The 23,925-nt window shown below is 33.0% G+C and overlaps 1 long non-coding RNA gene across 1 annotated transcript; it reads left to right on the top strand.

The window, feature by feature from the left end:
- Positions 1–7,142: 7,142 nt before the first annotated feature.
- On the top strand, positions 7,143–9,215 carry LOC128170869 (uncharacterized). The gene is made up of 2 exons (XR_008241929.1): positions 7,143–7,428; positions 8,475–9,215. It is a non-coding gene; the product is annotated as an uncharacterized LOC128170869 (long non-coding RNA).
- Positions 9,216–23,925: the final 14,710 nt, after the last annotated feature.

Here is a 23,925-nt window from a genome sequence, read left to right as displayed (position 1 = left end):
GAATATTGATTGTGGGTTCGTTGGTTTTAAAACTTTTAATGGTCACGCTCTCTTTGCATTCGTTGCATTTGAATGAAATAATACTGTTTCGATTTTTTCTGGTCTTGAAAACGTCGATGTAGAAGTATATAGACGATTCAAAGGTGTTGCTGGTGAAGTTGTAGAATTATCAAATATATAATTATTCTAATGTTATTAGTTTAGGTGAAGTTGTAGAAATGTACGTGAGATTAAAAGATGGTGCCGGTGCAGCTGTATACTTTAGATAAGAAGGCTTCGCTTGTGTCGTTGTGGTCGACGGCCAAGTGCTTTTTCTTGATACTGTCCTTGGTATAGTTTCCTTGTTTTGAGTAACTGAAAAAGTGCTGCAGTTTTCATAGTACTTGTAAATATTAGCTTTAACGGTATTCTTGGTGTAATTAGTGAAGTAGTTGATTTGACATATGTTAGAATGAAAGTTAAAACCTTACGATTGCGTGGATTTTGTAAATAACTCAGAGTAACTCGAGGTTGATGTATACGCGTGTGTTGGTGTGGTAGCTGTTTTAGTGTTTTTTAGTCCAAGCAATAATATGGGCTGATGTTTTCGTTAGTTTAGGTGTTATTTTGATAAAATCTGTGGTGCTTTAAATTGGGTAATGATTTTCCCAACAAATAGATGAACTGTTGTTTTTGTTTGTATTGCAGGGGTGAAAATTGAGGGTTTATTTGAGTTAGATTAATTTTGGAAATAAAATGCGCGATCATAGTAATTGGGACTGGTGTTTTAGTGTTACCAGTCAACATTTTAGTACGTGGTGATCGAGATGCTATTGGATTTGCTGTTATTATTTGGTAACGAGTAGCGTTGTGATACAGTGATTATGTTGCTCTGGTCAGATTAACGGGACTAACAATTGGTGCATTTGTTTGAGTGAGTGAAACTGATGTTGTGTTAGCATACGTTTTATGAAGTGATGTTTGTGAAACTGTTGCAAGAGGGGTTTCTTTTGATGAAGTAATTGGATAAAAGGATATTGCCTGTAATTGTGCAACTGAAGATGATGTAGAGATTTTTGTTGAGTTTGTTGCCGTAACTAATGTTGTTATTCGTGATGAGGTTGCATTTTCGGTGGTAAAATTGATTTCTTGCAAATGATGCGTTGGCCTTACTTGTGTTGTTTCAAGTGGTTCGGTGGCATATATCTCCTGTTTTTCAGTGAACTTGTTGCTATCTAAATATAAAAATATAATCTATTTCCTACAAGAAAACAATGAAAATATTTATTTTTTATAAATAAACAAAAACATCACCGGGATATGAACTTGGTAGTTTATGTTATCATATTATGTTAAACCCAAAATGCATCTTGGAATATCTAACCACTTACAAACAAAATGTTTTTTTATCAGTGAACTTTTAAATATGGGTGTTGATTACTTTAAAAAGCCAATAAGACTTTATTGTTATGAACACGATTGTTTCAATGTATATAGTAAACCAACAGACTGAACATACTAGTAACCTCGCGCTTGATCATTTTAACGTCTTTAAGTACTGTTCTGTAGGTTATTATGAAGAAAAGGATTTGATAGATCAAAAGCAAACTAAGGCACTATTATGCAATGCCATTGACGTATTATAAACTAAACAAATCGTTACACTTATAATGATATGCCCCTTCAATGTTATTATTAATGTGGGGTCACAATTCAATTTTTCAAATTATTAATATCTAAGAGAAAATAATTTATGAAAACAGCTCTGACCAAACACCAAGCCATTCTTGACTTCATAAAAAGTACTTATTTTGGTGACGTTTGATTTAAAGCATTCGTGACATGGACAAATGTGGTCAATTTGATTTAAAAAAAATACATAAATTGCACATATTTATGAACAAATATTTATATATGTGAATGTTACATACCAAAAAAAAAATCAACATCACGTTTTATGGAATTGAACTTAAATTTTTCAATGCAATTAACTGCATATGTTCCTCTTAATTTGATAATATTGTGTTTTATGCAATAACATGGAACAAGTTAACGTATAATTTCTTTGATTAAGCAACATACCGTCGTCCTTTGAAGCAAGTAACACAGCAGTAGTGATTACAGCTGCTGCTACTATCAATGTTGCTATCACCAGGAATGGTAGCCATATTTTTCGTTTTGATGCACTTTTTACTGGAATGTGCCCAACATCCTTGTCAATATCCTATACCAGTTAAATAATAACAAAAGCCTTAAAACATCACAACTACATTATTCGTGGTGGCGACAACTTTGTTTTGGGCATCAAACAGCCAGGAAGAATAGACTAAATGAGATATGATGCATTTCTTACCCCATAATTTTTAAATTTCTATTGAGAGCTTAAAAAATTAGGTTGAAAATAGTTGGATAGTTAACACTGAAAATAAGACTTAGTATGCAAAGAGTTATAAAAACGCTGATGTTATACAGGGGGAGGGGGCTTTTTAACCATTTAAATGAAGTCGTTAGATATCAGACAATATTTGGTCGAACGAATTAATCATAAGACTTCCATGTTTTCTTTTCATATTTGGAACATAGAGCTAAGAAGGTAAACGGAAGAAAATATTCAAAAATATATATTTGGCATGTGTTGATACAGGACAAAATATAATTAAGGAATAAGAAATCATTCCTTGAGTATTATGAGGTGATAATTTTGGTCGGGGCGTAATCAAACCCAATAAAGCCCGAAGGGCTTTAGTACAAAATCGATACGTGGTGTTATAGCAGGCAAAGACACTGGAACATGTAAATATTATATATGATAATAAAAAAATATATTTTCTTACCGGATTGCTTTCCATCTCCTGTACTATATGCTCATATATCTTAGGCCTAACAATCGCTCATTTTAAAAATCGGAAAACCAGCGGGACGTCTTTTTTGTTTGCCAACAAGAAGGATACTAGATAAGAACATCCACATGAAGTATATGCTCTCAATGTTACAATTTAAAATGAAGTTGAACATCAAGCTGCCTGATAAAAGAACTCAAAACGTGTTTACTTTTATTGAGGATATTGATAAACTTATAAAACTTCTTCAGATAGCATTATAAACAGAGTAAAACACATATGTCAAGGTAAAAAATCATGACGTTTACATCAATAGGAAACAAGATATACTTAATTACAAAATAACGTTATGTGAAGAAAGAAAATTCACCGATATACATTTAAGACATAAACCTATATCATTTACTCCAATGTGCAAAATCATTGAACACTTTGTAATAAAACAGAAATAGAAGGTATAACTGTATCTCTTTCTTTTTTCTTTATTAATATCATTGTATTACATGCATGCACTGTACTAGGCTTATAAGAGGTTTTTATAAACATTGATTTGTTTGTTTTGATGATATCTCTTTGAATGTTTTTTTCCATATGATGTATCCAAATATTTGAAGATTAATGATTGTGAATGATGAAAAACTTCGTAGATGGGCCCCATGAAACATAGGTATGAAATATAAAAAAACAGTTATGTTATAGAACATACACTCCGGATTAACATTTTCAAATTATTCTTTCAGGTGATGTCTTGATTGTTCGTTCTTCTTTTGGTTGACTTTAATTATTCAATTATTATTCATAAAAGAATATTAAAAAAATACGGAAGTCGTATATACATGTAAATGTAAGAGAACAAACAAAATAGAAAGCACCTTATTACATAAAAAGTAGTTGATAACCTTGAGCATTCATTTCTTATTCATATGAGAATTTCAAAAGTTGAATGAAAAATAGTTAATGCTAATTATAATTAAAAATTAACTATTTTGGTTGATTTATTTTAAGAGAGGTTGGATGGCTGCAATCGTGTCCGCCTTCAACCGACCACCCCAACTTATTAAAAACACTAAGATGTTTGTACTTATCCATAAATATTTGCCAATATGCACCGTTATCCATATATTGAATTTAAGCAGTAATGAATCAATCAAACATTGTACAAAATAAAAATCGGATTTGTTTACTTGTTATTCAATGTCTGAAATCAAGAAAGCCATCTGCTTTCTTTTCTTTAACCTTGTTTTAGATTTTCGATTTGGTAATAACAAGTTTTTACTTTAGAAACATTTCAAGCTACAGTATACACATTGAACAGTAATGACCCACATTTGTAAGGATATGACAAATTTATATAAAATATATGATGGTTTCATTCAATAAATCTTTACTAAACTAAACACATCGATGATGTTAATATAAGCGAACTACACCGGGTCTTTGTTTTGCACAGTATGTGTTTTAATGAGTAAACAGTTGACTGAATATATATATTTTTAAAAATGTTAAGAGATTAATCTTGTAGTCAAACTTTCTTTGTTCATTAATTGTTTTACAGTTCAGAAATAGTTGAACATCACTTCAGTTTATAATGTCATATTTCCTAGTTTTGATGATCACCTTGATCTGTGATAGCACCGGACAACCTCTCTACAGCATCATTGGGTATGATTAATTGGTGGACAAGAAGCTGACCTGTTATGCAGAATTTTACAGTAAGTCAATAATTCTTTATATCGAAGCAGTTCCTTTTGCTCTTTATCTCAGAAATCTAATTTACTCATCAGGCTTGGGGTAATGCTAAATGTAATGGTAATGCTTTGCAATGCATTACATCTTTTCAAAGTAATGCCACTAATGTGTAATCCACAATTTTAGCATTACAAGTAATGGTACTGTAATGCATTACTTCCAAAAATCTAGTGTAATGCTCGCATTTCATGGCATTACTTAGCATCACTATGCTTTTTTTATGCATACCCATTTGTAAAATCGTGATGAATTGAATAACTGAAATTGTATTTGATAAAGATTGTTTTAAAGAAGAAGAATAATTCTTATGATAAATATATTTTACTTGTATGATTAAGCATGTTTAAAAAAAAATTAAAAATCCATTCTTGAGTTGTCAATGTAACTGGCTATATCAACACAATTTCATAACATTTTAAGAGTGCTGTTATTAAGAATTTTAAATCATTTGAAAATGTACTCCACTTATTTGTACATTCGATGAATTCTTTAATGTGAAGAATGTGTCAACAATACACAGTGCCCCAAGGATAATCTAAGTATCAAAACAATCTATTGTTTTAAAAGGTGCTAAACACAAACACACTTATCAACATCCTTCTATTGGCTGTGTTCCATTAGAATAGAGGACAAACATACACACTTAAAAAAGCAAAAATGAATGCATAAAAGAGAATGCATTGTCCAACCATGATCTCTTAAAGCTTGAAAACCACTTCCAGTATTATAACCCAATTGAAAATAATTTTACACACACAGACACACACACTCTCTCTCTCTCTCTCTCTCTCTCTCTCAATCCATTTTTATTATTACATGTACCTGAACGTTTATACATGTATATCTTAGATTTTTACACCCGACAGGATGCAGTTAAAAGATGAAACCTGTGAAACTTTGATGACCATAAAGTGCAACAGCAATCTTGTATAATTCATAAAATTTGAGCCTGATAGTGGATATGAATTGTAAATATGTTTTTTTTATGAAACATTTACAAAAACTCTATTTAGCTTTTAAATTACTTTTTAAAAACCTTTTGACTTTTCACAAAAGTAATGGTAATGGTATTACTTGACTCACGTAATGGTAATGTAATGCATTACTTCAAGAAATAATAGTAATAGTAATGGTAATTTAATGCCCAAAATCATGAAGTAATGTTTACGTAATGCATTACTTTATAATGTTATTTGCCCCAAACCTGACTCAAATCATCTGTGTTTTTTTAATTTATAGTGCAAAATGAAAACATTCAGTTGATGTTGTTTAAAACGTTTTTATTTGTTTGATGAGAATCTTTGAACTGATATTACATGCATTGTTAAACGTAATTTTCCATTTCAAAAGAGAATGATAGGCTTTGCAGTATGGCTTTTAAAGATATTCTTTTAGAATTAGTAATATTGGTATTTCTAAAGAGGGGTGTATTAAGTGTTGATGCGCATACTTATGGCCTCCTTTAAAAACAACGACTCAAAACACACACACACACACATACGCACGCACGCACGCGCGCGCACACACACACACACGCACACTTACACATAAAAACCAAACAAACAGAAAACAAAACAAAAAACACACAAAAAAACCCCCATATAATTCGTGTTTAGCTTGATTTTAAAGATAAAACGATGAAATGATGAAATGTTGATAAAATATTTTGTTACTGTCGTGTGGATAATGTTTTCAACCAAAATATTACCTTGTACTTTCGTCCATATTTGGACGAAAATAAAGTTCCCAAAAGTCCTTTATCATAAAAGTTTATCATGTCTTTTAAACTGTTTTTATGAGTATCTGTCAGAGCCAGAACAAGGCCAACCATGGATGTGAACGATAGGTGACACCAGCAGTCAATTGTTAGTCTAAACTTTGTTTAACATAATGTGTCGAAAAGATAATCAACCTATTCGTTCTCTTTGATCTAGAGGTCTAAAGAACAATGTTTATTATCCATCATAGTCTGACACTTATTCATATCATGAATAGATTGTTTTATGTTTATCTTTAATTTGTTCAATAGGTTTCAATTTAGTTATAAATACACATAAGAAGATAAATCAATGTTTAAGTGTCAAATAAGTAGAAATGACATATGTAGATCAAAAAGTGTGCGTCAAACAGAGTTTATATAAAAACGCAAAAATGTCAATAATTATCAGTAAAAACAGTAAAAAAAATCAAAAAGTTTAACAATTCTCAGCAATCAGTACAAATATAGTAAATATTAAAAGTTAAAATGGCACTTTCAGTACATCCTAGGCCCAGTAGAGTTTTTTTTTTTATTGTCATGCCGTACAGTGTCAAAATTTTCACATAAGAAGTTTACTTTTTTTTACAATCTCTCTACAAAGTTTTCAAGGTTTCCTGAAACACAAAGAACAAGGGGCAGTAAGCATATATTATTTGCCCAATATTTTTTTAAAATTTCAAACAAGCTCAATCATTGACATGATTTGATTTTTTTTGTTGATGGGATGTTTATCTTTCAATATATAGTCGCAAAATTGTCACCTATGTTTTTTAGTAGAGTTATCCCTCTTTTGATCTGAGTAATTTTCCGGATATCGCGTATTTCCTATGAAATGGTCACATTCCCAACAAGAATTAAATATGGCCGCATGCAAACAACACGGTAAAATTTTAACAGATTAATTAAAATAACGAAAGAATTTTATTCTCAAAATATTTTGTTGTTGTTTGCATGCAGCCACTGTTAAAAAAATAAATTATGTTGTTTTACGATGGCCGAATTTTTCGGTTCCGGTTTCGGTTTTTATACACAGCAGACGTAAACAAAAGTGAAAGTCGGACGACAGCAATAGATATGAAGGCAAAATCATTTCATTAACGGGTAAGAATGTGTGAAAAGAGTATAAAACTTAAAGATACAGCTATGCATTATGAATTTAAATGGGGTGTTGTAGTTGATCTGCATTCTTAACCATGTTTACGAGATCGACAGCTGACCGAGCGATCGATAACTTGCATGATTGACAGTAATCGCTAACTACACCATGTGGAATACATTAGGCCATAGTCTTATTTCTAGTAAGTAATTTGAAAATGTAATAAAATTTTCAAGGAAAGAGATATCGATATCGTTCATGAAACCGCTTCCGTTTACAATGAAAACTAAGATTAGTAAAAACATGACTACATTTTAAATTGCTTTTGATCAACTGTTGATTGAATGCCAGCTATAGCTGATTGAGTAAAGCATTACGACAATATGTTGACATTTCACAACACATGGAATATTCATTTAACAATCAAAAAATAATGTTTTCATTCTATTTATCAAATTTCCCTCTAATACCAGGGCTATGTTAATTGGTGTTTGAGTAAATGATACCCCAGCACACAACTGCTATTTGTCACAGTGTATTTTATAATAAATCTGTTATTTTTATGTTTTAAAATAGATCTACATTTTAAACTTTATTGTATTTAAATTATTTAAATAATCGCTTTAATAAAAATTGGGTAATGACTAATGTACATGTATGTAATGGTTATGTATATATAGAATACATGTATGTTCTAAAAACCCATGGTAATATCCTGTAACATGTTTATTGAAATTCTTTCATTATTACTATAATTGGTAAACATTTTCTTTACATACATGTTAATGTAACAAAATCAATATCTAATTACCTATTTAGTATTTACCTTCTCTAATATTGCCCTAGCTTTTCGGCCTCTAGAGGAATCCGAAACACACAATATACAAATGATTAAAATGAATAAACGTGCATGTATATATTGTTTACCCTATCGTATCCTATATAGTGATTGTCATTTCACATCATTAAATAACACATTTATAATTGAACATGTATAAGAATTTAAAATGAACATGATATTTTTAAAAATTGGTTTTTTTTTTCAATTCAGTATTTAGCATCTTTGACAAATGGTAAGCTTCAAGAGAGCTATTGGAATTCTGAAAACATGCATACAAGGATGACATAGATCCCATGAAGTAATGCTGCAGAATGAAATCTCAGTGATCTGATTGTTGCTGTTTTTCTTACTGAAGCTTGCAAAGGAATAAACAGTGCCAAGCAAACAAATTATGAAAGTGTTTGATATCATCTGACATGGTAAATTATGACAATCTTGGTGATCTGCCGATATGGATAGTCACTACATTTCAGGAACACAATATCTTATATGGATTGAACATTTTTTCTGGAGCCATTACTTAATTAATGCATGTGTGGTACAGCCAATGTCACACCGGTGTGAAAGTTGATGGGGTCAGTTCTTTGATACCTTGATTACTAAAAACACACACTCTCTATGGAAGAGCTACTCAGGACTTATATCAGCAATTATGGGTAGTTCAAAAAGTTAACTAAGTGAAACATAAAAGTGACAGCGATTTTAGGTCAATGAAATTCATTGTTCCTTTTTTTAGCTCACCTGAGCTGAAAGCTTAAGTGAGCTCAGCTATTCTGATCACTTTTTGTTTGGCGTCCGTCTGTCTGTCTGCTTTTACATTTTGACTTCTTTTCCCGAACCACTGGGCCAATATCAACCTAACTTTGCACAAATCATCCTTATTTAGATGAAGGGATTTAAGTTTATTAAAATGAAGGACCACACCTTCCCTCAAAGGGAGATATTTAAGAATTTTTAAAAATTGTTGGTACATGTTTCTTTAAAAAATCCTCTTCTCAAAAACCATTTGGCCAAAAAAGGTGATACTTGTTTAAAAGCATCCTCAGGTAGTGTAGATTCAAGTTTGTTCAAATCATGGTCCCCGGGGGTAGGGTGGGGCCACAACTGTTTGTGCAAGATCTACTGTACTTATTTGTCAACATATTTTGAATTTGATATTGTACACTAAGCGTTTGTCGCTCAGGTGAGGGATGTGGCCTCTTGTTTAATGATTTAGAAATCTGTGATATTTTGATGAGAACTATTATACTATTTCACCCAACTGTATAAACTTTATAGATAAAAAGTTGTTTTTGATTAATTATGAAATATCTAATCAATAATCTGATGAGTAATTTACTAATGCATGCACTATAAAATTATAACAAGGAGAAAAATATGCAAAAATTTAAGATTTTTTGTGATGAACATTAGTCAGTGGTGGTAATGTTTGCTAATTATGTAATGTGTGAATGTTAGAATTCACCTTCATTGAAATGAAGTATCAAATGTTTTATTTATAAAAAACCCATTTTATTATGAAATTGAGTTTTAGTCATGTTAAGAAAAGAGGTTAACACTGTGATTAATATGTGGTAATGAATGATGAACTATGTCATGATAGATTATTTAACAAATATTGTCCCATTAAATCCCCCAAATTCTTAATCTACATTGTCTCACTCCACCCAGCCGAACTGGGTACTGGCATATGCTGGGGTGGACTGGTGTTCCATTCAGGGGAAGTTTATGACTCCCATCCATTTAGCACCATGCACAGATACTGGGGATATGCATCTGCTCTTTAGCCTTCATTGCTCGGACAAGGATCTAACTAACAACCCATCCACCCCACCCAACCCCATCCAACCCCCAAAACTGCTTGTTAATTTTGTTAATTAAGTTTTGTTTTTTTATTTTCATGAAGTGCTGACGGGAGTTGATTTTATCAATTATCATTTATTTTAAAATTAGCGATATGTGATTTCGCATGGCAAGTAGTATCAGTAATCGAACTATTTCTGAAAAATTGTACGGATCCTGGCAAGATTAAACTCTGGTTTTGTTCAACCAAACGCTCGGCTGTCTCCGTTTATCTCCGACAAGCAAGAGAGACTCTCTGTTTTGTCAGATATTAACGGAGACAGCCGAGCGTCTGGTTGAACGAAACTAGTGCATTGAAGTCTAGCATATGAATACATGCATACGACTTCAAAAAAAAAATCTAAACTGTTTGTACCATTTAAAATCTTACAACTTTCATGGTATTAATAAAATAGGTTTTCTTGAAAAACAATGCTTCAGAATACATTGCATCGAATTTTATCGATTATTTTCAGGAACTAAGTGTCAGCGGTATTGATTTGTGTATAGGTCCAAACACTGTTTCACTTTCAGTTTGCCCGAGTAGGTGCATAGAAAAGTTGATTAAAATCAACTCCCAAAAATATCACAGGGTTTCTTTTCTTTACGGAGCAATAAGTGTTAAAAACAAATAATCACTGAAATTCATGAGTTTTTGTGCATAAATTAATATCTGAATTTAATTTTTTACTGCAAATTCACATTTTGGTCATTTAATTTCTATCAGCAGTTATTTCTTTGACTTCATTGTGTTGTATTATACACTCATTTTAATACCATATAAAAGAAGCATACATATGCATACAGTACATAAATATTCTATTCAAAAGGTACTGGTATATAACATTTCCTTAAATCTTTTTTTGATATAAAAAAACCTTTTTATCTCAAAATTGAAGTTTTAATCATTTTTTGGGTAAAGATTATGTTTTCCTATTACTTGTTTTGTTTTATAGTAGTAGGAATCACCAGAGATTATCTGATATAATTTTGAAAAGACAAGATATTTAAAAAATCCAGAAATCAGTGATTTTTTGGCTTTTTCCAATATTTGCCCTCAAAATGACAAAAATGTAATTTTTCATTAAAAATATGGCTGAAATAGGGTTAACAGATCATAATTTACTAAAAAATAACCATGAAATGTTTCCAATGCATTGGGCAAATTTGAGGTCTTAATGCCCCTTGTTCTTTGTGTTGGTTAAAAAAAAAAAAAACATTAACTACCATTACCTTACCTCTTGTAGTTTTATTTTTTTTTCAGAGTATTAAGTAGCATAGGAATATTATAGAATCGCATCGAAATTCCATTCCACCGTAACATCATTGAAACTGCATACCAATGCATAACATAGCATTGTAATGGAAATACGTGGCTTGACTGTTGTGGCAATTCCACCACCAAAGTGATTTTGTTATAAAGTTAAGTTGACTGGTGTAAAAGAAGCCTCGAGTTCATCTGTGTCTGAAATTGTTGGTGAGGTAGCTGATGGAAATTTTGTGTTTACCCCATATGTACTTAAAGAGTTTTTCTCTTCGTCTGGTTGCGATGCAAAATTTATTTCATCGGTGATGCCATTTATACTTGACTTTGGCTGCGATGCAGTGAATTTCATATATTTAATTTTGCTAGAACTTGTTGGCAATGTAAATGACAGCAAACTCGACGTTTTTGTATCAGTAATCCTATCTGAAGTTGAAGATTCTGATGCTGTAACAAATACTTTTGAAAAATTACCATTATCCATACTTGCTATAACTGGTTGTGAAGTGGCAGTGGGTTTCTTTGTTTTCCTATCTGTAATTGAAGATATAACTAATGTAACAGGTAGCATGGAATTATTACTAGCCGTAGCTTGCGGTAAGGAAGTACTATTCGTTTCAGTTGTAATAGTTCTTTATCCAAGATTGTTGATGATGTAACTGGTAATATTGCTTTGCTAGTTTTATTCCTAACTATAGTTTCTGATGATAAGGGAGGTATACCAGTGTGGTTGTTTTTAATATCAGCTGTAGTTGAATATGTTGTTGGTGTAGCTGTTTCATATGACACTGTAGTAGTTGCATCACCAATACCTATCTTAACAGGTACTATAGATACATTCATTTCGTTTCTTATTTCTTCCTTATTTGAAGTAGATTGAGATGAAATGGCAGTAAATGTTGCTTTTATTACATCTGTAATTAAAGTTCCTGATTTAACTGGTAACGTAGAAGATTTATTCGAAAGCGTAATTTTCGCATGGAAAGTTGTAATTGTTTTTGTACTTCCATTTGAAATAAATGTAGTGGCAATGTATTCGGTGCCGCTGTAGTATTTGTTTCATTATGATCTGGAGTTACAGTTAGTAAGGCAGCTGTATTTTCTTTTCTTAATTCATCGGTAATTGAAAATTTTGGCGGCTTTGTAGCTATAGTTTCATTTTTTACTGTAGCAACAAGTAAATTAATAGTACTCATTTCCTTTTTTGATGTTGGTGAAATTACGAATTGTTGTGCCACAGTTAAAGTATCGTGGGTTAAAGTAGCTTCATGTTTTGAAGTTAAATTGGTTTTGTTTGGCATACTTTTTCTTTCTGATGTACTTTCTGATAAAGCTTGGACCATCGTAGTTAAAATTGTTTCTAAATCTTTATTTAATGATTGTGAAATGGAAGTTATACTATTTCTAATTTCATCTTTATTTGAAGTTATTGATGATGTTAGTGGGAGCCAAGATGTTATATTTTCTATCATATTCGTAGCTACTAAAACCGAAGAAGTAGATTGATCCTTTTTCATTCCATCTGGATTTAAAGTTGTTGACGGTATCACTTGTGACACTGTTATTGTACTCGTATCTGAAGTGGCAGTTATTGGATATACTGGTGATGTTATGAATTCTCTTCTATCGGACGTTTGATGTATGTCTTCTTTTGTGTTTGTTGTTTGCCTTTTGAACGTAGAAGAATCAGTGAGTCTTTGTGTAATCTTATCTTGACCTGGAAGTACCTGCGATGTGGTTGATAACAACGTAGAAATAAAGTTATCTGCACTGCTAATTATAGGCATTATCACTGTGATGTTTTGAATTGAATTTGTGATTCCATCTTTTCTTGAGTTTGCCGGCAATGTTTTAGGTAACAATTCGTTTTGAATTTTAGTTCCTTTTGATATGTCTGGCGTTGTGACAGGTTTTAAAGTTGATATAATTGTATTTGTTGCAGAATAATTTGCAGTGGTTGCACGAATTAATTTAGTGTTGATTGTATCTTTAATTGAAGTTGTGAGTTTTTGGATGTTTACCAAAATAGAAGATTTTCTTGAACTTCCCATTCTTGGTGAATGCATAGTGGTTGGTCCCGAGTTGTAAATGCTTTCATTCTTTGGCGTATGCAATGACACCATTGACAATTTAGATTTTTGTTTTGGTGTTGTAAATTGTACATCTGACGCTATTGGCGATGCTTTTGTGACTTCTAACGATATTAAAGACACGGAATTATGTTTTCCAGTTGAATCCCATGACAATGACAAAAATTGAGACTGAAAAGCTTTGGTAGTTTCACTTTTTGGTGTTTTTTCGTTGTAAATACTAAGCTTATATTAATTTCCGGTTCGTTAGTCTTGTTTTTCTGGTATACTGATTCGTTGAACATTCACTTTTGTTGATTCGTGTTTTGGTGTTGTTTCCAAAGTAGAATCCTCATCTGTATTGTCTTTGTTTTTTTTCTGTTCAAAAAAATAATATTCTTGATAATTTTATGTATCTTTGACTCATTCATCTGCAAAGATAATTATTTTTAAGAGTACATTTATAATAAATGGTTCATGTTTCAATAACAGGGATGGGGTAATGGTAATTTGTAATGGTAATTGAGTGTAATTAATTACAAATTTTGATGTAATTGAAAGTAATGTGTAATTGGTCAAATTTTCAATTACTTGTAATGGTAATCTAATTAATTACTGTCAAAAAAAGGCATGTAATTCCAATTACTTTTCAATTACTTTCAATTACACAATGATGTACATATAAATATGAAGCTGTTCACTACCCATTGTTCCCATTGTTCTATCGTTGGTTTCAATGGTACCAGGTCAAGGTAGTACGAGAAGTTAAAAAGCATTGAACTATTATTATATTTACCATATTTAATACTTTTCAAAATAAACCTTTTTTCTGTGATCCAATATCTACTATAAAGTTTCCCAAATTTAATAAGTACATGTAAATAATGATTTGCTTGATCTCTTTTTCTTAAAAAATACTTATTTCCATTCTTATTGTAATAGTTAATTTGTCATTTGACTCAATTATCATTGAATTAGTTAAAACAACCACTTTTTAATTTACAAATAAAATCAATGTTATATAAATTATATAAACTATTAAGTCATACTTTGTAATTGATAGCTAAAATACATAGAGCAAAAATGTATGGTTTTAAATTGGTTTTAAGTTTTTGATGCCAAACCTGTCCACAGGGTGTGTTCCCTCATTGAAAACATTAGATAACCAGGTACAGAACAGTGAGAACAGGTGTGAATTGTGTTTTGATAACAATTATTATAATAGTCTGCCCCTCTACCTGAGATTAACCTGTATTTTGGCATTGTGTTTATAAAGAAAAAATAGTGGATATAAATGAAAATTTTCAGATAATCATGGTTTTAGTAAATTTTGATGACAAATGTAATGTGTAATTTAATTAATTACATCTACAAATTAATTGTAATTTAATTAATTACATTTGAAAACTCTTGTAATGGTAATTTAATTGAAGGATTTAAGCATGAAATTGTAATTTAATTCATTACTTTCAATTGTAATTGACCCCATCCCTGTTCAATAAAAACCGAGAAAAAAACCCCGAATGTAAACAGGTTAGTTTTAAGTATAGATATACCCAAATTCTTATATATATTTGATATTGTAGCCTGTCAATAATATGCACGATCCTTTTGCTAAATTTGTCTCGACTTCCATTAAAACAACTACAACAACTAACAAACAAACTTCTTCACAGCCATATAAGAGTAATAATTTCAACTGTGTTGGACCGAAAGGCTAAAAGTATGAGTTGGTTAAATTTGATCTATATCATTGCCAGGAGTAAGGGAAATTTGAAATAAGACTGAACATCATTTTCTTATCTGTCTCTTATTTTACATGTGCAACTTTTCTTATTATGTATTTTGATTTTCTTTTTATATTCCTCTTTGTGTTTTTCTTAACTCTATTGATTTTGTATTGATTGACTTTTATTTTTTTTTTATTGTGACATATTTTAATTCAGCCATAACTTAATATAATTGATTAATTATTACTAATTGAAAAAAGTATTACTACAAACCATTGCTTTTTGGCTCCAGTGAAAATGCAGTTGCTACGGATACAGGGACTACAATCAGTAGTACAGCAACTAACATAAAAAGCACTTTCTTCCTGTTTGAAGCCCTTCTAACTGGGGTTCCACCTTCGCCGACAGTCTAAACATTTTAACATGAGGTTCAATTTATCAACATCGTACATATGTTTCAAGAAGTAATACTAATCTAAAAGAAATAGTGCATAAGATGGAGTTTATTTTATATATATATATATATATATATATATATATATATATATATATATATATATATATATATATATATATATATGATTGATCAAACTCATAGATGGCGAGGCGAAGCCGAGCCGTCTATGAGATTGATCAACCCAATATATTTGCGTAGTGAGTAAGTAACTAACCTAATAAGTGTTTTGTTTTCCCTGGGACTATCAAGCGACATATTCATTCACAAATAGCGGTGATCTACGCAGAGCCATGTACAAGATGCCCAACATCTCGTCCAATTAAACTTATTTAAACTCTTCAAAATTATCAATACCCCCTTTTAAATACGCTTTAAAAATCTTCGCTTAACCCATATTACTTACAATGTTTTGTTGCTATTTAAACCTCTGCAGATATTTGAGCATTATTTCGACGCTGCCATTTTGTTCTGCTACAAACACAACAATGTGACGTCAATATTCAAAGGGCAACTACTCTAATTTAAAAAATTCTAAAGGGCAACTACTCTAAATATTTTAGGGACCTACTGAACACGATTTCTGTGTAATATCGAGATGAGTAGGTGAGGCGGTGGCCAATGACGGCCAAATTGTCTAATATTAATCCTCAAAGAACCTACATAGAAATATATATGGCAATCACGTGCCATGTTTATTTCAATGGAATTGTGACATTTCAGTCCGAAGGAAAACAAATATATATATATATATATATATATATATATATATATATATATATATATATATATATATATATATATATATATATAAGAAGCACTAGCAAACCAACAACACTCGTTATCTAAAGTGTCGGATCAAAAGATACAAGGTTATAAGATGAGATATAAAAAAGCACTAAGAATAACCAACGACACGAACAATAAAGTAAAATATTGTCAAATTTTCGGGACAACCCGTCCCTTCTTCAGGACAACAAAATAAAAACTACATAAGAAAGAAGAAAAACATCTACAAAACTAGCACTAAACTAAACTAAATAATATATAAAAACTAGAGCAGAGCTCGTGGCAAAGCCACGAGTAGGTCTTCCGTTGTTGCTGCGGGTTGAAAATATATGTGATATGGTGTCAAACGATTATAATGACTAAACTTTCAGTTCTTCTTTTGATATAAAAACGTGTTTTAATTGAAAGCCTGTATATAAAACGTGTTTTAAAAAAGAAAGGAAGAAACTGTTTTAGGAAAACTATTTGTCGAACACAGTTTGTGTAATCGTTTCAAAAATTCTTTAAAACATGAGATGTTTAATGGCGAGTTAAATTTTAAAAGGGTAGCAAGCATTTTTATTATATATATGATACGAGTAGACTTGCACATTCAAAATAATATATAATCAGCGAGAAAAAAAAGATCAGCGGGAGAATTTATGCAAAAGCGACCATCTAAATTTTACACGTGCTGTTTCATAGAGACACCGCTATGTAACGTGAATTAAATAACCTTATTAACAGAAATGAATATTACTTCTCTTGACGATGTTATAATGTGCAAAATCCTTATTTTTATGTCAGTGGGTTGACTAATTTAATTGAAAAAAACTTCAATTGCGCTTGCGTAAATTGGAATTCTGGGAAGGAATTAGACAGCCCGTGTTAGATAAATTCTAAGAAGTTATGAAACTGGTCAGTTTCTAGATCAAACGGTGCATTGATGTATTAATAGACTATCATGAGTATCGTCAGTAGCCACGGTCCGGAATCCGTATGTGCAGGCATACACTGTATGTACATCGATACACCTTTACCTCCTCACCTACAGCCATACAAATGAGGGTGCAACCTTCATATACACATGCATAGTATTATAGTTCTGGAAACTATTTATCTTGTATTCTAATATATTGGGTATTCATTGTTCACCTAAAATTAGTATTCCACTGGCTGTAGCTAACCTTGTAAGTAAATGAAGTTGCATTACAACCTCATAGTACACAACTTCAATTAAAAGGGTTTTTTATTTTATCAATTTTCATACAATTAGCAATAAATAAAATCCCCAATAACGCACCTAAGTGTAACTTTGTGAAGCGCATATATTTTTGGGAGGCAGATATGTCGCTATATTATAGTCTGCAAGTCAAGTGAACTATCATGGTCTTTTAAAGAAATAAGAAGTCTGTCGACATTTGCAGTACTTTGATGATTTCTATGGCGATCGACTGCATTGCATAATGTAGTCGTATTTCCCAAGAACAAAATTTCCTTTGACTTCCAACTTTTAATTATAATATATTATGAATTATTCTGTTCATAACTATAAAAGTTTAGCGTGTTCAACAGGTTAATTTATTAGCCACATTCCAGGCACGTAGCATCGGGGGGGGGGGGGGGGGGGGGCAGGGGGGGGGGCCTGGCCCCCACCCAATTTTTTCTTGCAGCAACAAATTTTTTAAAATTTACATATAAAAAAATGAATTATAATGGAGTTGGCCCCCCCACTTTTTTGGAAGTCAAATTGAAGTTAGCTGACCCACCCCCCCCCCCCCCCCAGGGATTAGGAATTTCATGATTTGGAGGGTAAAAAATTTTGGTAGAGAAGAATTTTTTTTTGGAAGTATAGTTTAGTCTACCCCCCCCCCCCCCCCCCCCAACACACACACACGGATTAGGGTTTTGAAGATTTTTGGAAACTTTTAATTCCCTTTTTTTTTTTTTTTTTAATTTTGCTTGTCAAGATTTTTTGGATGGGTCTGCCCCCCCCCCCCCCACTTTCAAAAACGATGCTACGTGCCTGCATTCTCAGGTTACGATTTCACATCTTCAATGTGAAGATGATTGACTTCAAATAAAAGTCTAATTGTTTATAAAAGCACCCTTCCAACTGTTATTCAATTACATATGTTCTGAGTTGTGTGCACTAAAGCGACACAAGATTGTCGGTCGCACGTGGCGTTTGAATTAACACAGACTGACCGAATAAACAAACGGGTGGGAAAGTAAAAACACGTTGAATAGAAAATGTTACACATAAGAAGAAGTCACCAAAAATGATTTTCGACAGATCTGGATATCTTTTCGCCAATTTAAAAAAAAATCCAGCGCGAGTACTTGTCAGCGGGGCGGGAGGAGGGGGGGGGGGGGGCGCAGCAATGAGTTCGCTTCCACACTGAAACGAACAACCATGTATAAGAAAAACTACAGAGTGATTAATATGTGACCGATAGAATCTAATCTTAAGTTGTTTAAAACTCATGTGAATATTCTTTAAAATAATCAAATGCCTCAATTCAGGAAAATTGAGGACATTCTTTTATCGTGCTAGCACCTACCGCAAACATGTAACATGGAAATTTGATATAATTTGATTTGATTTTTAAACTACTTTGTACGCTATCGTATAATTAAATCAATGCTTAATCAACTGTTCAAGTAAAATAAATTTATCTTTTCATCTTAAACCTATATAACAGTTGAAAACATAATAAAATATAGTTCTGTCCGTGCAAAATATGAAACATGAACGCGTGATAAGGTACATGTAGAAGAACACGAGCCGACCGCGGATCACTTGTTCACTAGCGCTGGATCTCCTCGGTCATGTGCGAGGGATAATCATCATTAAATATTTGTGGGGGGGGGGGATTTCAATTTTTTTAGATATACAAACCAACCATTAATTTTTGTCTGACGATGTTTCCGATTTGGAGTAATATCGTTCATTAATATTCATTTACAGTCAAATGTTTAATTAAATAAATACAAGATGGACAAATTTTTATAACATAAAATTAAAACAGTTCTTGTATTTACGGCTATATAAACTCAAACACGTTCATATTCATCTAAGTGTGCGTCGCGGTGTGCGAATCTTGTGTATTACATTGTAGATAACCGCTTACCGCTAGGTAGTGCAGCCGTGGTTGATCTCCTCGGCCGTGGACGAAGGATAGATTACGTTAAGGTACAACGCACAGACACGCACAGCTAAGAACCCAGGAAGATTTGAAAAGTTTGCAGTATAATGACCATATTCTATCAAATAGAAGTTCTTTATTTTTAGCTTAAAACCCACAATTGATCTATGTCTGATATTGCTTTAGATTGAGAATGACATTGTTTTTATTAATTAACTGAACAATTTCTTAATTGATACCCAATCGTTTAGTCCACAAACTTTTATGTGTAATCAAAACTAAAACAATTCTTGAGTTCGCGGCTAAATAAACTCATATATGAGAGACACAACTCTTGTGTATTAGATAACCGCTGACCGCTAGGTAGCCCAGCCGCGACCATGGTGACCGATTTTCTCGGCCGCGGGCGAGGGAGAGTTTCGTTAACTTGGCCAAATTGCCGCGAGTACTGGTCAACGCGTATTACTATTTACCCTCATATTATGCAATACCCGAACACAAAAACAGTTTTATGAGCTCAATAAAGTCACAAACAACATTTTTTGCAGCGACGCCCATATCGAAAAATTTACCGTTTTAGAGTTATTAAGCAAAGACTTTTAAGGAATCTAGACCCCTTATTTTAGGGGCTAGCCCCTTTTTTATGGTATCAAATGAAAGCTCGTAATATTCTGCACAACTTTTGTTCTATATGTGTCTAGAAAAAATTTACAACTAAAAAGTTATTGAGCAAAGATATAAGCAAAATTTTACATTTTTTGAAACACAAATTTCGATGTAAGTTTTTAAGAAGTATACGTGGGTTAATCAAACATGTAAAACTAGGAGGACAACGTTCAAGGTGTCTACATTAAAGATTTATAAATTAAAAGTACTTGCTACGGATCAACTCAGAGCCTTTGCAGGTACACGAGACCCACTAAAAAAAATATTCAAAGGGGAATAACTCAAAACCGGAAGTAGCGATTTCACAATATTTTGTGCTATAGTAAGCTATTGTCATTTCCAATAAACCCTGAAAATTTGAATAAAATCTGATGACAAACAAGCGAGATATTACAGTTTAAAGAAACGTCTAGAAGAAAAAGAAGAAGAAAAATAATAATGAAGAATTTCCAACAGAATCAGTACAAGGTCTTCCGTTGGAAACGGAAGACCTTAACTAGATAATGTTTTAACACCGGATCAAAACGTGGCAGCTACATCTTTATATTTAAGAATTCGAGCCCGAGAAAGAAAAATCCCGTCCGACGCAGCGGACGGTCTGTGAAGAAGTGCTGAAAGATAACGCGAACGAATTAACTTGCTAATTGGGGGTTGCTGTTAATTAAGTTGTACTAGTAAGATAATTCGTAGTGAAAGTTTGTAGGGAAGATTGGCCCTGTAAAAGACCACATAAATAATCATGAATGTAAAAACTAATGGAAGTGAAATAAAGCAAAAGAACAAAACCGATTAAGGAAATAGCTAATAATTTGAATGAATAACATGATTAATAGTTTGTACATGGACCGAAAAAGATGAAGATGGTAATATTGCTACGAAAACAAATCAGTACTTAGTTGATGTTCATTTTGGTGAAGTCACTTAATTTGTTAATGCCGTCAGGGCGGAATGACTTCAGTCTATGCATCCAAAATTTTTCTTTGTTTTTTCTCTCCGCATCTGTCCAGTTAGGGTTGTGATCAATGACCAAAACCATCATGTCCTCCCATTTGTGATCATCTAAATTAAAATGTTCCCCGACGGGTTCTTTAATTTTCTTAGTTTTGATGGTGGAACGATGATTATTGATGCGCCTGCGGAGGTCTCCTGTTTCCCCTACGTATTGTTTCTGACAAAATTTACAATTGATGAGATGTACACAATTGTCCGTACGACAAGAAGTATTTGCGAAAATTTTGTAAGTACGGCCAGTAATGGGGCTAGAGAAGTCGTCTGCATCAGAGCTGTGTTTGCACAACAGACATCTGGTGTCAGAACAAGTTCTAAAGCCATAGGCAGAGGGTTCTTTAGTTTGGTTCTTACCACCATGTCCTTAAGGTTTCTAGGGCGCTTGAAAGCTGCCATTGGGGGGTTTTTGAAAACCTCAACCATTTTATCATTGCTGTAAAGGATTGGTAGGTTCTTCTTTAAGACTGCATTTAGGCCCCTAAGGACAGGGTGGTAAGTAGTGACAAATGGGACCTTGTTTTCTTCGTTTTTGGGTTTATATTTCAGAAGGGATAAACGATCCTCTTTAGCTAAATCATCAATTGCATTCTGTACAGAGTGCGAGCTGTAGCCCCTGGCACATAAGTGGGATTTTAGGAGTTGACTTTGCTCAGAGTATAGTTCTTGAGTTGAACAAGTACGTCTGACTCTGGTGGCTAGGCCTTTTGGTATGCCTCTAAACGTATGAGGTGGGTGGCAGCTAGACGTCATTAAATAGAGGTGGGAATCTGTAGGTTTAGTATGAAGATTGAAATCGAGTTTACCATCGACTAAAGTTGAAGTAGTGTCAAGAAACGTGTTGTTGAATGAGGAAATTTCAGTCGTAAATTTGATAGAATGATGGAAAGAATTGACAAAGGTAATAAAATCATCGAGGTTGTTTCTGTTGTCAACCCACTTCATTTCGATGTCGTCTATGAAGCGCAACCAACTAAGAGGTTTGAAGGGTGACTGTGTTAGTAGGTTACGCTCTAGATTACCCATGAATATATTGGCGTAAGATGGTGCCATTTTGGTGCCCATAGCAGTGCCACTGACTTGAAGGTAGTGTTCTCCATTGAACATAAAATTATTGAATTTTAGAACATGCTCTAGGAGCTTGGTGAGAGATTCAGTTGAAGGGATCTGAACCTCTCTAGCGTCCCATACCTCTTTACAGGCTGCAATACCTTCGTCATGCGGAATGTTGGTGTAAAGGGATGTGACATCCATCGTCACGAGAATAGTATTATCTGGAAGATTTGAAGATGGCGTTTTGTTAAGATAATCCGTTGTATCTTTAAGATATGACGGTAAATTTTCAACATGTGGACGGAGATGAAGGTCGATGAATTCTGAAATTTTTTCAGTGGGATGTCCAATGGCACTTACTATGGGACGTCCTGGCATTCCAGGTTTGTGAATTTTTGGAAGAACATAAAATTGGCCGGGCTTACAGTTGATAGGAAGAAGGGTAGAATAAATATTGTAACCAATTTCATTATTTTCAAACATAGTATCTAATGTTTTGGTAATAGTATTTGAGAAGTCATCTTGAGATGACATCGAGAAACTCCTTTCCAAACAACACAGACACCCGGATAATCTAAATAAAGAAGAAAGATCAGCATTACAAACCCTAAAGAACCGGGAAGACATCGTCATTAAAAAAGCAGATAAAGGGTCAACAATTGTTGTGATGGACCAAGACAAATATCTTGCAGAAGCATACAGACAATTGTCAGATGAACGTTTTTACCAAAAGCTTGACACTGATCCTACAGATGACTTCTCAAATACTATTACCAAAACAAAATGGCACCATCTTACGCCAATATATTCATGGGTAATCTAGAGCGTAACCTACTAACACAGTCACCCTTCAAACCTCTTAGTTGGTTGCGCTTCATAGACGACATCGAAATGAAGTGGGTTGACAACAGAAACAACCTCGATGATTTTATTACCTTTGTCAATTCTTTCCATCATTCTATCAAATTTACGACTGAAATTTCCTCATTCAACAACACGTTTCTTGACACTACTTCAACTTTAGTCGATGGTAAACTCGATTTCAATCTTCATACTAAACCTACAGATTCCCACCTCTATTTAATGACGTCTAGCTGCCACCCACCTCATACGTTTAGAGGCATACCAAAAGGCCTAGCCACCAGAGTCAGACGTATTTGTTCAACTCAAGAACTATACTCTGAGCAAAGTCAACTCCTAAAATCCCACTTATGTGCCAGGGGCTACAGCTCGCACTCTGTACAGAATGCAATTGATGATTTAGCTAAAGAGGATCGTTTATCCCTTCTGAAATATAAACCCAAAAACGAAGAAAACAAGGTCCCATTTGTCACTACTTACCACCCTGTCCTTAGGGGCCTAAATGCAGTCTTAAAGAAGAACCTACCAATCCTTTACAGCAATGATAAAATGGTTGAGGTTTTCAAAAACCCCCCAATGGCAGCTTTCAAGCGCCCTAGAAACCTTAAGGACATGGTGGTAAGAACCAAACTAAAGAACCCTCTGCCTAATGGTGGCTTTAGAACTTGTTCTGACACCAGATGTCTGTTGTGCAAACACAGCTCTGATGCAGACGACTTCTCTAGCCCCATTACTGGCCGTACTTACAAAATTTTCGCAAATACTTCTTGTCGTACGGACAATTGTGTATATCTCATCAA

This window comes from Crassostrea angulata, chromosome 2 (genome assembly GCF_025612915.1).
Source record: "Crassostrea angulata isolate pt1a10 chromosome 2, ASM2561291v2, whole genome shotgun sequence".
Taxonomy (NCBI): domain Eukaryota; kingdom Metazoa; phylum Mollusca; class Bivalvia; order Ostreida; family Ostreidae; genus Magallana; species Magallana angulata.
This window is presented reverse-complemented; position numbering and strand designations above follow the sequence as displayed.